The sequence below is a fragment of the Taeniopygia guttata genome, chromosome 2, assembly GCF_048771995.1.
Source record: "Taeniopygia guttata chromosome 2, bTaeGut7.mat, whole genome shotgun sequence".
NCBI lineage: Eukaryota > Metazoa > Chordata > Aves > Passeriformes > Estrildidae > Taeniopygia > Taeniopygia guttata.
In genome coordinates, this window is record NC_133026.1 from 144,730,225 (window position 1) to 144,746,662 (window position 16,438).

Consider the following 16,438-nt stretch of genomic DNA (forward strand, 5'->3'; position numbering starts at 1 on the left):
CCAGGCAGAGACTACCAAATGTGGCTGTCACAAGATAGCTCCATTCAAAATGATGGATGAGCACGAATGAAGACAAACTTCATTCCCAGAACTCAAATTAGGAGCTGACATATCCTCATTTGTGTGGATTTCACCTGACTTTGTAACAGCACAAATGTCAAGATGTACCTCACCAAAGGTTCAGGTCCTGAGCCCAACTCCACAGCTGGAGCCCATCTGCAAAGCCTTGTTGGACATTTACAGGTCTGATTTTCCTTTTGTTGAGGCCTCTACAGGATTAGTGGGGTCATGGAAATGTTCTGGGTGCTCTTTGTGGAGGAGGCAGCATTTCTCTGCTGGCATTGACCAAACCTGGGCTAACCTGATTCAGTGAGTCCCCTGCTCCAGGGGGATGGAGGAGCATTTGGGGTCAGGTCAGACAGGGCTGGTGGAGGTAAGGCAGTGTTCTGCTGCTTTAAAGTCACCAAGCAGGGAGAGCAAGCTGAGAACTTGCACTGGTTTTGCTCTTTGAGCAGCTGCACAACAATCCCACAGAGCTCCAGGTGTGCCACTGTTCCACTTTGTGCGGGGATCTGTGCTGTGGAGGAAGGAAGAGATTTACTCTGCAGGAAATTCCAAATCCTAATGGGACAGAGGAAGAAAGTAAAGAAAAACAAAACACACTCCCAAAAATGCAGAGGTGAAGTGATCTGCCTGTGGCCACTCATAAGGCAGGAGCAGGGTGATGGAGCACACCCTGTGCTGTTCCCATTAAACCCTCTCCAGTGAGAGTGCCTGACCTGGCGCTCATGTGGGAGAGTGTTCCCAAGCAGTTCCATAAATGTGCATTATTGCTATGCTCCTGCCTGCCATATTTCCTCTTCTTTATTCACCAAGTGGTGGGAGCTGTCTCTGGCTCATCAATTAAACCCAGAAGTGAGGATTTCCAAAGGTATTGCTGCTTAGTGAAAGAAATTCATCCTTAGGCTAAAGGACAAAGCACAAGACCTAAGTGTTATTTAAATGGCTCATAAAACACATGCTGGCTCTTTAGCCTGAATGAAAATCACCCTTAGTTAACATAGGAAATATCCTGCTTTCCCCTGCCTTCCCCAGTCTTTTCATGATGATGAATCTCTTTCCTCTTGCTCCCCATTACTTCTGTAAATGAGAATATGCTGTAACATTGCTGAGGTTGGGCTAATTAAATCAGCTCTTTCTTATCTAATTGATCTGCATTTTAAAGCTGAGCTGATTAAGGATGAGAAACTATATTTGATTAGAAATATGTTTTTGCTAGTTAGTTACATCAAAGGGTAGGTTATGGGAGAGCAGAGGAGCTGAACTCACATGGCTACTCTTTCTCCTGGATGTTAAAAGGGAAGAGAAATAACATGAAATAAAAAACAAACCCCGAGATGCATTCCTAACCTATAATTTTTTGCAACATATGATGATAACCTTTGTTTTGTCTTCTGGAAAAAAAAATTAGTAATATATAAGTGAGACTGTGATACAGAGAAAAGATTTCCATAAGCTGTGCAATGCTGTGGATGGTGCTTTACCAAACATCCAGCAGAAATCTCACTAAAACTGAAATCCCTGTCTGGTTTTATGGTGGCATCAGCAGAGTCACTCAGCTCCCAGGACGAAATTCTTACCTGGGCTGGCAGCCAAAGCAAAGGCTCAGAGCAGGGCCCCTGGCTGGTCCTCTGCCTGGGCAAACTGCACAGCTCCTGTGCAGTTTTTGTGGCATTCCTAAACACCATGTCTGTTAAAGAAAATATTATCCCTGGTTCGGCTACCTGACAAAGTCCTTTGTTATAGTCCTTCATTTAGCAAAAGTTTTTGATGGCTCCAAGGATGCTGCATCTGCAGCTCAGAAAGGGCTTTTTCAATGAAGGCAGAGTTAGGAAAATTGATAGGAGGCAGAAGTTTCAGTTTTCTTCCTCTTTGAGTTTTCCAAGAAAACTCAGTGCCACAAATTTGAAGATGGCGAAGAAACCACATATCAAGTGACCTCCTGTATTGGGCCACCATGCGGCCATCAGAGCAGCGCCTAATTTCTCCTCAGTAGAGTTGGGACTGCCACAGCGACTTTGTTCCTGTGTGCCACTGCTGAGCCATAGAGGGAAATGCAGCAGAGCCTCTCAGACCTCCCTCCTGCAGACCGCTCTGGGCGGGCTGTGCTGCACTTCTCAAGGTGGCTGCAGGGAGGATTCTCCTCTCTGTCACTCGGCGCCTGCACAGAGTCACCCACTGCTCCTCCTGCCAGCTGCTCTTCCTCCCCTGTCACCCCAGGCTTCCCCATGGCCCTGACCTGAAATGGAATGGAAACCAGGGTCAGAGCTTTGTTGCATTCACTGCCCACAGCCATCCTGCTGATGGTCCAGTGGGTCCCATTGTCAGGGGCTTCAACAGCTCCTTGGAAGTGCCTTTTTTAGGGGGAGTCAGGACACAACCTTCACCACTCCTGACACAGCAGTCAGGAATTAGAGACAGCAGAGAGAACCCCAGAGATCTGGCATGTTCATTTGGAAAAGCACCACAGCTGCAACAAAGCATGGAGCTAGGAGAAGGGAAACAGAAGTTTTACCCCTGGAGTAATACTGTGCAATATTATGCTTTATTAGTGACATGTAGGAGTTAAGTAGGAAGGAGCAGAAGGTGAAAGAAAATTTTAATTTCCTTTTCTTAAACAAAGAGTGCATGATTAGTAATTCGACACAGACAACAATAGTAAACATTGTCTGTATATCAGCCCAGTGCACTTTTCTGAATACCACAACCAGCAAAAAATGAGTTCCCCTCTCTAGCTGCACTCCTCTCCTCTGTCTTTTTACTTGAAACATTCTTTTGAGGGGACTGCATGTAGGAACTTAAGCAAACTTCATGCTTTCTACTCAAAAGCAGTAATAGATGAGGATGCCAGGCTGCCTGCAGGAAGATATTTATTAAAAAACACATCCCATATATCAAGACCTGTATGAACTCAAACAGCTTTAGACCTAGTCCTTAAAATGTGATCAAAAGCCACTGGAAACTAATCTGTACATAAATTTAACCATCAAACAAAAATACAGAGAGAGAAGTATGGTCAACTCATCTGGCATGGGGTTTCTGAAATGTCTGATCTGTAGAGGAACAAAACTAACTTATCAATTCATGGCTTATTTTTCATTTCTGTCACAAGTGAGGTGGTGCAAAAGCTTATTTATTTGCTATGAAGAAATGCAGATGTTTGTTCTTAAATAAGAATTAAAAAAACTCTCTGCAAGAGATTAATCACAGCATGCCACGATAAGATTTAACAAGCATGAGATGCGTGTAGGAATTATTTTTCTATTTTTGCAGTGGCTGTATTTGCTTGTGCTGCTGCTCAGAGAGATAATAGCAGATCTAGTGGCATTACTATTGAAATCCATGAAATTTCCCTTGAATTAAAAGAATCCTTTAAGGAGCAATAAGTATGAGGAAGGTGACTCCAAACTAGTCTCCTTCCAGAAGACTGATTGCTGTAAATGGTAGCTCAGGAATTGAATATGCTTAGTCCTTCAAAGAGTTGCACTTCATGCATTTCATTTGAGTTTTATGTGTTAGGCAATGGGATTTACAAGCAAAGTGCTCAGGATTCAGGTTTCAGAATTTACCCTCAAATGTGAATTTACTTGCTTCATGCACAGTGACCAGTGCATTTCTGGATGGCCATCCACCACTGGCGGTTCATCAGTTAAAGTATTTATTAAAATCCCAATTCATCTTTGAATACAACTTCCAGACATCTTGTTATGTGTGAATTCCCCACAAAATTTATTTGAAAACCAAATAATTATTAATTTTTATTAACTATGTGTCAGAAGAATTGCTCTGTTTGAAATCTGCGTAAGTTTCTCTTTAATAGATGAACGCAGCAGCCCAAAACGATGGCCTCCATTAAACCTAAATTAAAGGCTTATTTATGATACTCAGGTTTTTTATTTTTCCAAACAGGAGTTAACTTCTAGGCCAAATAAGGCCACCTGAGCTAATATTTCTTTTAAAAGATCTGTTTCAAGAATATTCATACTTTGATTAATTAGTTTCCTCTGTGGGGCAATAAGAAGATGCCTGTTTAAGAGACACTGCAATGATAAAATAATAATGTCTGAGTAATACTGCGGGTGGTGATGCCAGTGTGTGTTGAGGAGGCATTTGAGTGAAACTGTGTTGCCAAGTTTGCAGGTTTTTTATTACAGTGATTAATAGAAATAGTTGTTCTCCTGAATTCAAGGTTGTTATTCTGTCTAGGTTTAAAAGCCTGTTCAACAGGAGCTGTGTACACGTTTAGCTGAAAGTGAGGAGGCCACTGGCTGATTTCTTGTTCTTAAATGTGATTGAATATAGTGTGGCATTTCTGAGGAACACTTTTTTTTTTCTATCTCATCTATAAGAAAGCTCAAAAGTATATTCCTTCCATTTATTTGTTCATTTTAGAATAGTTTCAATTACTTTAAAAATCTCAGCCAGCTGTAACAGAGAGGCCAACACTGTTCTCCTGTGTGTAATATGGGATTCCCCCATGTCTCCCCTCCATCTAGATAACACCCAGAAACAGTATGGGAAAATCTTAACAGATGGAGGCCTTTTCAGCCCAAAACTGTCTGCAGAACAGAACTCAGCAGCAGCAATGTGTTTATTTGAAGACAGCTCCCTTGCAGAAACATGGGATTGAGCAGAGAAGAATTTTCTCTCTCAGAGCCTCTGCTCAGGTCTTGGTCACACTGTATTGAGCAATCTAGAGGGGTGATTGTGTCCTTGACAAGGTCTGTGCCAGACAAGTATTCCACAGAGAAGCTGAGACTTCACACCATCCCTGGCTGCTGGGCAGACATGTCCATGTGCCCACACATCTGTGCTTGCAGCAAATTTCACCTGGATGAACACAATCATGTGATGTCAGCCAAAAGCTTAGGAAATGGAGGCAATGCTTCCCTGGCTCCAAAAGTCTCAGTGATCAATGCAAAAAGGAACTAGAGGAGCTTGTAGACTTTGCCTTGAGTAAGGCTCTTGTTAGGAAAGCTTCTCATACTTGGGTGAGCTGATTTTCAGTTGGTCTGAAAGTACAGAGTGGTATCTCAGAGCCTCTTCTGAGGCTATAGAATGAATGAGCTGTGGTAGCAAGCAAAAAAGAAACAGCCATGCATGTTCCCCTAATCTAAACCCCTCCAGAATGTTCATCTCAGGGCCAATATCTGTAAGGAGCTGGTAATGGCAAAGTGTTATGGGAAACTGGAATTTGCAGTTTGATCCTTTAGCATATCTAATTAATGAATTGATTTCAAAAGAGAAGGATTATTTATTATGTCTAATTGAAGCAGGAGATGGTGTTTTCAGTTTAGCAGAGCTTCTTCCAAGGGTTGCATGAAGTCTAAAATTAATACTCATATTTTTAAATTTTTATTACCAACCCTACCATAGCTGAAATATCACACATTTTACATTTTCTGGGATAACACGCAGCACAACATTTTCTGGCTGCTTTAACAAGCTTAGGAACTCATACTGCAAAAAAAAAAAAAGCCCAAAACAAACCTCGTTTGCAGACCGGATAAAATAACCAATAAATCCAGGGTGAAAACATTTAAATGGCAGGAAAAGCCCACTGTAAAAGAAACCTCCATGGGAATAAAAGAAAAGTCTTTGAACTCCTGTGAGTGATAACAGTTTTATAATTTTAATGCCAATACCCTGCCTAGTAGGGCAACAACCTCTGCAAGCACAGGTCAGTGTTCCAGCTGCTGACATTGTGTGTCCAGGAAATTCTTGTCTTTTATTTCCCTGGTGCTGTAAAGCTGATGAGGGACAGAAGCTGATTGAAGACCGTAGCGCCCAATTTTTCAAAGACCAAGTGTTATTTAATGTTCAGCAGGAAATCTGGATGTGGATTTAAGTCTGGGCTGATATTTGAATAATTACTCTGGCTATTATGTTTCCTTAGAAAGAGGTCAGTCCAAGGGCTGTGTTGGACTCTGAAGGCAATTAGAGTAGCTTCAGAGCAGATTTTGTTTATCACTGTAGTTATGACAAGTATTTTTTGGTGTTTTTTTTCCCAGCCTGTTGGGCTATCTAAAGTGTGACAAGGGATATTACTTAACAGCAGTTGGAGGCCTTTGAGAGAGCAAAGACTGACTGATTAGACTTAATCTGTCATTTTCTGATCAATTCTTTTGAACAAAAAGTAACTCAGATATGTGGTTAATGATAGTTTGGAAGGACACAAAGGGAAAATATGGCTAAAGTTAGAAGTTTATCAGGGTTATAGATTAAAAAATAGATTAGAAATCAACTCAAAAGGTAAGTAGAGGGTGCTTTAAAAATAATGCAAATGCTGTAAAAGAAGCCACAGTTGCTTTGGTTTTTATAAGGCATCTTTATATGTACTGTTATGAAAAATCCTGCTTCAGCTTGTTTAGGAAGTAGTAAAATCAGATGTGAAATGAGTTTTGTAACCTAGGAAAATCTGAGGTTCCAACAATTGACCTTTGCTAAGACAAAATTAGCAAAGAGTAAAGGTCCAAACAAAAAATACAAAGGGAAAAAACAGACAAAAATAGAATTTCCATCTGACTTAGTAAGTCTAGGTTAAAAATACCAGCTTTATTTTTAGGGACTGGGACTCCCCAGATCAGAGCAATTACTTCTGCTATATTCTTCAAGGAAACCTGAATGTTGCCATTACAGGCTTTTGTTTTTGACTAATTGTAATTTTGCAACAAAACACAGTTTTGGCTGTTGCCTCTGTTGAGCCTGAGGGTGGCAGGGGGTGCAAGTGATGGTGACATTCCATCCCCGCCAGTGAGGATGCTGCCAGAGGGTTGTACAAATTAACCAACATCTGATCACACAGGGGTGGCAGGTGTTCAAAGCAGGTGGAAATATCACACAGGGAAATCAAAGTGACCACAAGTGTTGGAGAAGCAGCAGTGGGATGAAGTTCAGCTGTTCCAAATGCAAACTCACCTCGTTTTGGCCATTCTGAAATAGCTGGGAACACGATGGGAGAAAGAGGACACAGACATGGCAGCTGATCAGGGAACTCATGAGTCAAACACAAGCCTGTGTGGTGTCAGGGAAGATGTATTCACTGGGAAAGAGTGAAGAATTCAATAGTACTAGACTCCCTGAAAACTCACCTGGAGTACTGACTGCCGTGCTACTTAACCTGCTGCAAGAGTAATGCACTCAGATTGGGAGAGATTCAGGAAAAAACTGTTAGTTATGATAAGAAAAGCCATAAAGAATCAGACTAAAGGCATTTGCAGTGCAGTAGAGTGTTTCTCATGGCGAGCTAGAGCTTTGTTAAGCTTTTAGCTTAACAAAGAGTGTAAGATAGTACAAGATGAGTAATAGTTCCCCAAAACACTGTCAGTCTTCAGCAAATTTCAATTTAAATCTTCCTGAGCAAGAGGCATTATCTCTGGTTTTGCTTTCTTCCAACAACTGTTTCCTCTGCAGGATTTCCTGCCTACCTTCTTCTACTCACTGTGCTTTCAGCTTGCTTTCAGCATGTCTGCAGCAGCAGCAGCAGGGATTTCTGCAGACACAAGATGTGGGAGAAACATCAGCTTTTGCTTCTTTGGAAACCAATACTTTTTAATTATTCTAATGTCACTAATTCTTATTTTTAAAAAGCCAATAAGCAATCATTTCTTGTTCATTGCTTTGTTCCCTAACAGTGATCTGGGAAATGGAAGTGCCTGTCTTACATCAAGACAGCTTGGCTTGTTAATTTTAACACAATTAAGGATGAGGGAACAAGGCTGTGATCTATAAATGGGCACTAGGCTACACACCAGTGAAGAGCAAGAGCAGTCTGAAGAAAAATTTTGTCCAAAGAACAAAAGAATACTGAGAATGAATAAATTTAATTTAAAAAGTAGAATAGAAGTTTCAGCCATGAAAACAGTGAGACCCTGGGATAATCTACTAATCATGGATTTGCTTTGACTGAGCTGTATTTGTAGAAATATATCTATTAATTTTGAAGAAAACATCCCCACTTTTTTGTAGGACCCCAGGAGATCAGTTGCATCAGGTGTGTTAAATTTTTTACATGTTTTGGTTAGCATCTCTTCAGATTGCCTTTGAGACTCTTGTCTGAATAGTCATGACCCATTTACAGGAGGATGAAGCATGGCCTTCTACTCATGTCTGCAGAAGTACTTGAATGAATGACGTAGATGCTTTAATCACTCAGATATCCCCCTTCTTGGAGGGTGTGGAAAGAATCCTGAGTGCAGGATTCCTGCACTCTATCTATCTTAAAGATAGAGCATACACTTATTTAATGAAAAATGCCATATAGCACAATGGCAAAGGAGCCCACATGATGAGTGGGGAAGGTTTTTCCCACTTTCTACCCTATTTTCGGGAACAAAAAGTATCTTCAAGAACGTGCTCAACTCTTGTCACTGCAGGACCATAACACTACTCCTCCCTCCATAATGTTTTATCCCCTCCAAAACCTCCTCTGATGGAGTTTTGTTCCAACACTTCCCCCAGAGGACTCTGCTCTCCTGTCTAATAAATTTCACAGTTAGGAAGCTTTCTCTGATGCTTTGTCACTCACAGCCACATAAGAATGGATAAAGATCTGCCTTCAGACGTCAGAGATGAAGAGTACTTATGTGCATGGGAACAGTCCCAACAGGAGTGAGATGAAGGACTACTGCAAATATCAGCAGTGTGGTTACCTTGCTCACCTTATATAGCAGGGATCTAGCAGGAAATGCAAAGGTGTGAATTTCAGCACTTGTGAAAATGCCAGATTTACAGACTTAAATAGCAAAATCTTCTGTCTCTCCACAAAACAAATATAGCAGGATGTCCACAGTGAGAGTTTTCTCACAAGCAGGTGTCAGCCCAAGGGTGAGAAATGGTAAATAGGCACCCAAGGTGGGGAAGAAGTGGTCCTTCATCCTCTGGGTGACAGAAATTGAAGAAGGGTCACCAGTTTATTGCACTGTTGATGTTTGACATTGATCAAATGAAAACATTTGGTTGTTATGAATAAGAGTTCATTTTAACATGGCAATGGAAGACTTCTTTTTCAATGACCAGCCAGTGAAATCACTCTATCACCTGCCAGTGGATTTAAAAGCAATGTCATGGAAGGTGATTTGGGCTGAGATGTCATCTATAAAATATTTATTGTAATGAGATATATGGTTTTCAGTCACTTAGTGCATCCTGTAGTAGCTGCTAGATGGGTTAAAGACCAAATTACTCAATCCTAATGTCATACACAGTATTTTTATTGCTAATTACTTGGTGGCATTATATTCACATAAAATAAGACCAATATGGACATGGCTGTTTGGGCAGCCAGGTTGGACCTTTCTGTGTAGCTCTTTACCTTGTCAGTGGAGGTGAATCACTAGTTGAAGCAAGATCCAATCTGAAGCTGGAGTGCTTAATTACCCTTGAAAAATGGAAAGGTCAAAATAGGACAGGAACGACAAAGTCAATTGAGCATCTGGACAGAGTCCAAGCTTCAGTCCTCACTGTCATCTCCTTGTTTCTTCTTTTGGAGTAGTCTACATTTAATTGTAGTTGTAAGAAGATATTTGCACTGTATTCTGTATTCTTTCTCTATTTTTCTCCTTTTTTCACCTCTCCTTTCCTTCTCTTCTTGCTTTCTTTTGCCTTCTCCCTCTTCTCCTTCCTCCCCTCTCTTGCTGTCTTCTTCCTTACAAGTGAAAATGCAGAATCCCCTCCCCTCCTCTGGGCCACATCCAGGCTGGGATGCAGCCTGTGGGTGGGGATGTCGCTGTTGAGGCAGGATGGGAATGAATAGACTCTTACTCAGAAGGCTGTGAGGGTAAAACTACGGTTTATTCAAAATACACCCCTCTTTTATACAGAGCTTCGTGAGGACCAACTTCATTGGTCCTGAAGTGAAAACAAGCCACAGCACTGGTGCAAAGTGCCTGACCCACAGTGATAGAACTTAACTATAAACAATGTGAAAAACAAGAGAGATAAAGAAGTATTTACATTCTTCTCCAGCTCTTTCCCAGGCTTCTGCCTGGCTAGAAATTCTCAGTTTCTTTCTTTGACTGAATCTGAGACCCACACTGGGATAAGGATCCAGCCCAGTGAGGGGACCCAGGATGACACAGCCTGAGATCTCCACGGGCTGGCACTGAGATGGTCCCTTGAGCCGGCAGCCAGACCCACAGTGTGTGGGGACTTTCCTAGCCCTGCCACATATTCCTCTCACAGATTTTATCTATGGTCACACGTAGGATCTGCACAACAAAACACTTTGCATGTGCGCATCTGGTGCATAAATATGCAGACAGAGAGGAACATTAACAGAATCAATTAAAAGCTCTCTCTAAAACACTCAAGTTTTGCTGATCGTTAATCACAGATGTCTGATATCTTTTTATCTCAAGTCAAAGATTCTCTGTCTCTTTTATAGCAATCAATACACTGGGGTCATCTCACCAAGCCCACAGATTTTTGTCTCAGTGATCTGACAGGACAATCACCGCACCATTCTGACCCACGTAAGAGGCTTTGGGTGACGCATGTGAAAGGCTGCTTGTGTTACATCTATAATTCATTTGCAGCTTGGTCTCTCGGGGTAGTGTGGGGAATCATGGCAGCTGTTTAACAACCCTCAGTTACAACTGAAAGTAAAGGGAGCCACAATTCAGCTGGAACATTATGTAAAGATTGAGCTCACTGGGCCAGGGAACCTGAACTAACATGTCTGTTTTTGTGAGGAGTGTTGGGGGATTTTTAATGACTGCAAGATCCTTGATTTTACAGCTCAGTCAGAAATACAATAGCCATAATAACATATTGTAGCGATAGTATTCTTACAGCTAACAAGTTTTAAGAATGTGTGAAAGGAAAGGTTACTGTAGAGAAGTAATATAATTTATTAGACCAACAGAGACACATGGAAAAAAGCAGGTGAGTTTCCATGTACATAGCCCTTTCTACAATTCTCAAGCAGAGAAAATAGATGAGAAACTAGGTAGGGCAAGGTGTAACTGCTCTCAGTTTAACAATGTCACATTACTTTTTTCAGACAAAGTGGCTGATGAAAATGAGGCTCCATGGGACAGAGGGATGAGTTATTACTGGCCAACAACCATGTGAGCAGCAGGATGTGGTACATGTGGAAAATGGCAGTGCTGGACCAAATCTAGCATGTCACAGCATCATGGTTTGGATTGGAAGGGACTTTAAACATTGTTCCAATCCTCTGACATGGGCAGAGACACCTTCCATTAGACCAGGTTATTTCAACCCCATCCAACCTGGCCTTGAATGCTTCAAGGGATGAAATAGCCACAGCTTCTCTGGGCAGAGTCAGTGGGCATAGCTGACCCTGCTCTGACTGCAAGGTAAACTGCTTTGGCACTTAGGGTGGTTCAAACCTCTGTGTTTCACCTTTTTGATGATCTCGTTCTGCACACAGCCTGGGGAGTTTAGCTGATGTACCAAAAGCCATTGAAAACCTAAAAAGCAGATTAAATGCTTCTATTCAAAGAGAGAGAAAATGAATCACTTAAACTCAGCCCTCTGTAACAGGAAAGAAAATACAGGAAAGATCAGTGAGCAATGCAGAGCACATTTCTAAGCAGCTGCAGAAGTACCACAAGCTCACAGATCTCAGATGCTGCATTTGGGATTTTTTTATCCTCATAGAGGAAGCAGTAAACGTAAAAAATACAACACATGTGAACTAAATCATTAAATAGCTTTCACAGGGGAAGAGATGACCCAGGCTATGAATCACTGTCTTGAGGAAGAGGTGTTTGCAGGGGCGGTGAGAGAGAAGATGAATGGGGTTGGGTGGGCTGGATGGAGCTCTGGCCCTGGGCACCAGGGCTCTTCAGATGGACTTACTGGCCACGCTGAACACCACTCTGCTCTGGTTCTTGCTGGTTCACAGCCATGAACCCAGAGCAGAGTCAAGGCACCTCTGCTTCCTGGTACTTGTCTCAGCTCTGCCTTGAGTCCTTTATGAGTTTTCCACCTGCCTTTGCTCGACTCCAGGGAAAACAGCTTTTGTCAACAGCATGTGCAAGGACAATGTTTGCCAGACAAAGTAACTGGTGCTAAGATTTCTCTGTAAAGGAGAAGAGGTTGCTTTATTAAAAGGTCGGTTCTGCATCTAAGAGGTTAATAAGTATTCGCTGCAACTCATCAATGTCAAGACTAAAACCAAACAGGAAAATGGCAATCTCTTTCTCTTTTGTAAAGGAACTTGTTGAAATAACTGCCTAAGTCTGTCCTCTGTTTACTAAAACAGCTTCGGAAATCTCTAAATCCATTTATCCTGAGGATTATCATCATCTGGTTTCCAGACAACATTCTCATTTCCTCCAGTGAGGTTTTCTGATACCTTAGGCTATTAGCTGTGGTATTGATCTTTCCTTAATACTTGAGAATTCCTACAGCAAAGGCAGCTCTGCATCTAAAAAAAACCCAAGCCAAACCTGTTTTTATCTGAATAGCCAGAGCAGCATTTTGTTAGAGACAAAATTTAACATTCTGTAGCTTTTGTTTATAATAAATGTATCAGGGCAGGCTCTAAAGACATCCTTCATAGAATAGACCGAGCCTGTTATCAGCCACTTGGGGAAAATCTGTTCCAGAAACAAAAGCCTGTGACACATGAGTCCTTCAGTTCCTAGTCCTACGTCTCAGCCCTGGGGAAAGAGATAATGGCCAATGCTTGGGAGCGAAGCCTCTGACATTTCACCTGGCTCTTCCCACCCCAAAATTCACCTCCCTGACAAATCCTGTGCATCAGTCCATAGAAAACTAGTAACCAAGACCCTTATTACTCATCCTAAATCATCTGACAGGGATTGTCAGGCTGGTGCCTCTGTAATAAAAATGGAGGGAAGAAAACTTAAGAAGAGTCTGATAAAAGAAATCACCACACCTTTACTTATTTTATCCTGCTTTACAGGCCTGTTTCCCCCTTTGTCTCCCACTTACTAGGCAATGTTGAAATCTCACAGTTACTCCTCCATTAAAGGAGAACAATTCAGTAACCTTAGGAAGAGGGAGATGACAGATGGGAAAGGAGGTAAGAATGTTTGGACTATTTGGACAGGTGGGAATCTATTGCTGTTTCTAAACTAATGGGAGCTTGTTGAAAAGCTTAAGTTTCTCAGAAAAAAAGTTTTCTCTACAGCTATAATCCATGGGGCAGAGAACAAAGAGTTAAATTCATTCACCTTAGCTATTAGGAAAAACTTGTTTTCCCAACAGTTCAGCCAGAATCTCTGTAAAGACAACTCTTGTTCCCCCCACTTCCAGCGCCATGACCTTCAGCAAGTCTCTCTCTTTGAGTCACCCAGCCCCATACAGAGTTCAAGGGAGGAGAGAAGTTCCCCCAAACGCTGGAAAAAAGAAGATTGACTAAAAATGCCTGTCATGGAATAGGAAAAAGATTGCTAGAATTTGCTTCTTGCCACTTTGAACTTCTTTTGGTGCTTGAAGTATAATTTTCAGCAGTTACAGAGAAGTGTGATTTAAAATTTCTTAATTAGAAGAACCCTTCAATGTATGAAAGTCTTCATTAACACCTAGGAGCAGTCATTATGGTCAAAAAATTCAAATTTGGGTGCCTTAAGTAAGAATAAGTATACACTTTATCAATTTTTCAGTATGTCTGAGCACCCGCAGATAACATTTAAGACGAGTTAATTACAGGATCCTAAATATGGATTAAAGGATTAGTTTTAGACATCAAATTGTGAAAAGTTTAGCTTATGTAACTTACCAGGGCCACATGGAAAGTTGTTGGATTTAGATGTAGAATCACAAATCTTCTTAAACAGGAGGAAGGATGCAGCAAAGGATTCAGGTTTGTCTTCCTTGTTTGCCACAAACTACTTCTCCCCAAAACCCAATAGGGAATTAAAAACCATAGGACTTAGTATTCTTTTTTCTGAAGTTTCTTTCTTAATTGTATTAGCAGTTAGAGTGATCCTGCAGACATCAACAAACCAAAACTCCAACTAACAAACAAACAAATCCCCGAACAAAACAGTACTTTTAGGCTATAGACAGATGCTCAGTGTGCAGCCACCTCTGCCAGCTGATGATATTATCTGTTCAGCTGCTATTTTGCAGCTCTGAAATTGCATCCCTTTCCCTTTCCCTTTTCCCTTTCTGCAAGCATTTCAGCTCTTCTGGCAAAAAGAGCCCTGTGAACACTCCCTAACTCAAACAGTAAAAATAGGTGATTAGAGTTGTTTCAGCTAGTTGTGGTTGAAGAGCTTAGATAAAACAGTGCTAAAATGGGGGTGGAGAAGTAATTTTTGGCTACAAACAGTAACAGCTTCAACATAAAATTTGGAAAAGGACACTAGCTTTACAAGCTGAACATACTGACTTCAACCTCACAGCCCTCAAACTAATTACCCTGAGATAAAACAAGTGGATTTTAGCTTTTCCTTAAACAGTGAAGATAATCTGGTAGTGATTTAACAGTAAATGTCACAGCAAACAGATTCAGGACTAGAATTAAGCCATACAAGCAATGTTCTTTCCCATGCAGTATTTTTAAACAAATACCTGTGCTTTTCTTTATTAAAAGATTCTTTCTGTCTCGTCTCTTCCTCTCCCAAATTGTGACAGTGAAAACTCTACATTTTCAGAAGTGCATCTAGATATATGCAATATCAGCCAGGGTCAAAGATCTTCCTTTGCTGTTATTTCAAGCCTGGTTGCCAAACAGGAGCTGCACAAAATGTCAGCCTGCTCGTGGCCTGCGAGGCTGTGCTGGAGCATCACTTCAAAGAGGGAGCTCAGGGGGAAATTCGTTCTCAGCTCGCTGTGGGGGCCCCTGTGATTCACAGAGCCCCCGATGGCGCTGGCAACAGCGGCGTGGCCAGAGCTGTGCACGGCTCCATGTGGGGAATCAGGCTCCAAGAATTCAGACAAATTAAATGTTCCTACTTCAAGCAAAGTTTGGATACCTGTTGGAAATCAAAGTAACTCATATTCCCCCTATTATGCAAATAACACATGAGGAGGCTGGAGTGGCAAATGTGGTCAGTAAGGCATTTCCCACCGTACTTACCTGCGACTGGCATTACCTGGTCCATGAAAATGTTATAGCAAAATCCAACAAAGTTCTTACAGCAGCCTAGAATAAGCATCTTTAAACTAGTACAGTGAAAATCAGAAGACATGTGGTAGAACCATGTTCCTTTTGAAATATATGATTTCATTAAGATAAAATATTTATAGAAATTAGATCAGCTAATGAGGATTTCATTTTGGAGAAAACTCATAAAATGCCGGTCATATCAGGGCACATTTTTCTCTCTTTTTGGAACAAAAATTTCTAAGGGGGAAGTTTATGAAACAAATAAAAGTAAATTAAAATCATTCATGGCACGTAATAAAGATGTTGAAAACAAAATGTTGATTTTCTGTCTCAAGTGGAGTTTGTGGAACACCCCAAATAAAGACATTTTGGGGGAGAAAGGAAAATTTACTTTCAATGAAAATATCTGATATTGTATCAATCTGAAATAAATTTTGTTAGTGGATTTCCTCACAGAGGAAAAATATTCCCATAACAGAGACCCCTGGTACATGGACATGGGCAGCAGTGCTGTGTCAGCTGCAAAGGAAGGTTTATTTCTGGTGAAGAAGTTTTGCATTTCCTTTGGTTTTCCTCTGTAATTGGGGACCCTGAGTGATGAGAGGAGGTAACGTATCTTGAGAAGCTGATGAGGTTATCACTGCCAGTTCACTTCCCCCTTCCTCCCTCCCCAGTCTGCCCTACTTTACCCTCATCCCACTCACCAATAACTAAACTGCTTTTCAAACAGCACCAGGACCACAGGGCAGAATTTTAAGGAAAGCAGAGTTGGCAGTGAGTTTCCATAAAGTGTGATGCTGATGGCTGCAGTGATGAGGAGCCTAATGGATGAGCAGCTCAGATGTCTTGCTGTGAAGGGCAAAGGGGCTGCCAGAGGCAGGACTTTGTCTGTTGGCATCTTAATTGCCAGATTTCAGAGCTGCACATAAAAATGCAAACCCTGATGCGGCCCCTGGCAGCGTCTTGGAGTTGGTCTGATTCATACCAGCCCAGAACACAGTGAAGAAAAGCTTTGAAAAGCAGGGAATGATGGTTCTGTGGAGAACAGAATCAAAATTAGGAACAAGATCTATGAATTAACTGTAAATTTCAAAAGATACAGTAAAAAAGATGAGGCAATAAAAGCAAGTGACAGCTAAGGAGTTGACTGTGAATCCCATATGGGATAAATCCACTCCATTAAGAGCAAACTTGGGCTGAAGTTTCATAGACAGCAAGAGAGGTAATGTAGAGAATGGCACTGAGGGCAGTGAATGGAAATTCCCATCTTTTTTAGTGACTTTAGACTGACAACATGTACATCACAGACCTCTCTAGATGGGTTTT

The 16,438-nt window shown here is 41.4% G+C and overlaps 1 long non-coding RNA gene across 1 annotated transcript in view; it reads right to left on the minus strand.

Annotated features, from left to right (window-relative positions):
* LOC115494015 (uncharacterized) overlaps positions 1-14,316 on the minus strand; it is a 34,317-nt gene extending 20,001 nt beyond the window's left edge. The window contains exon 1 of the long non-coding RNA XR_003959071.4: positions 13,778-14,316. This is a non-coding gene — a long non-coding RNA (uncharacterized lncRNA). The remainder of the gene's footprint in view (positions 1-13,777) is intronic.
* Between the last annotated feature and the right edge of the window lie 2,122 nt (positions 14,317-16,438).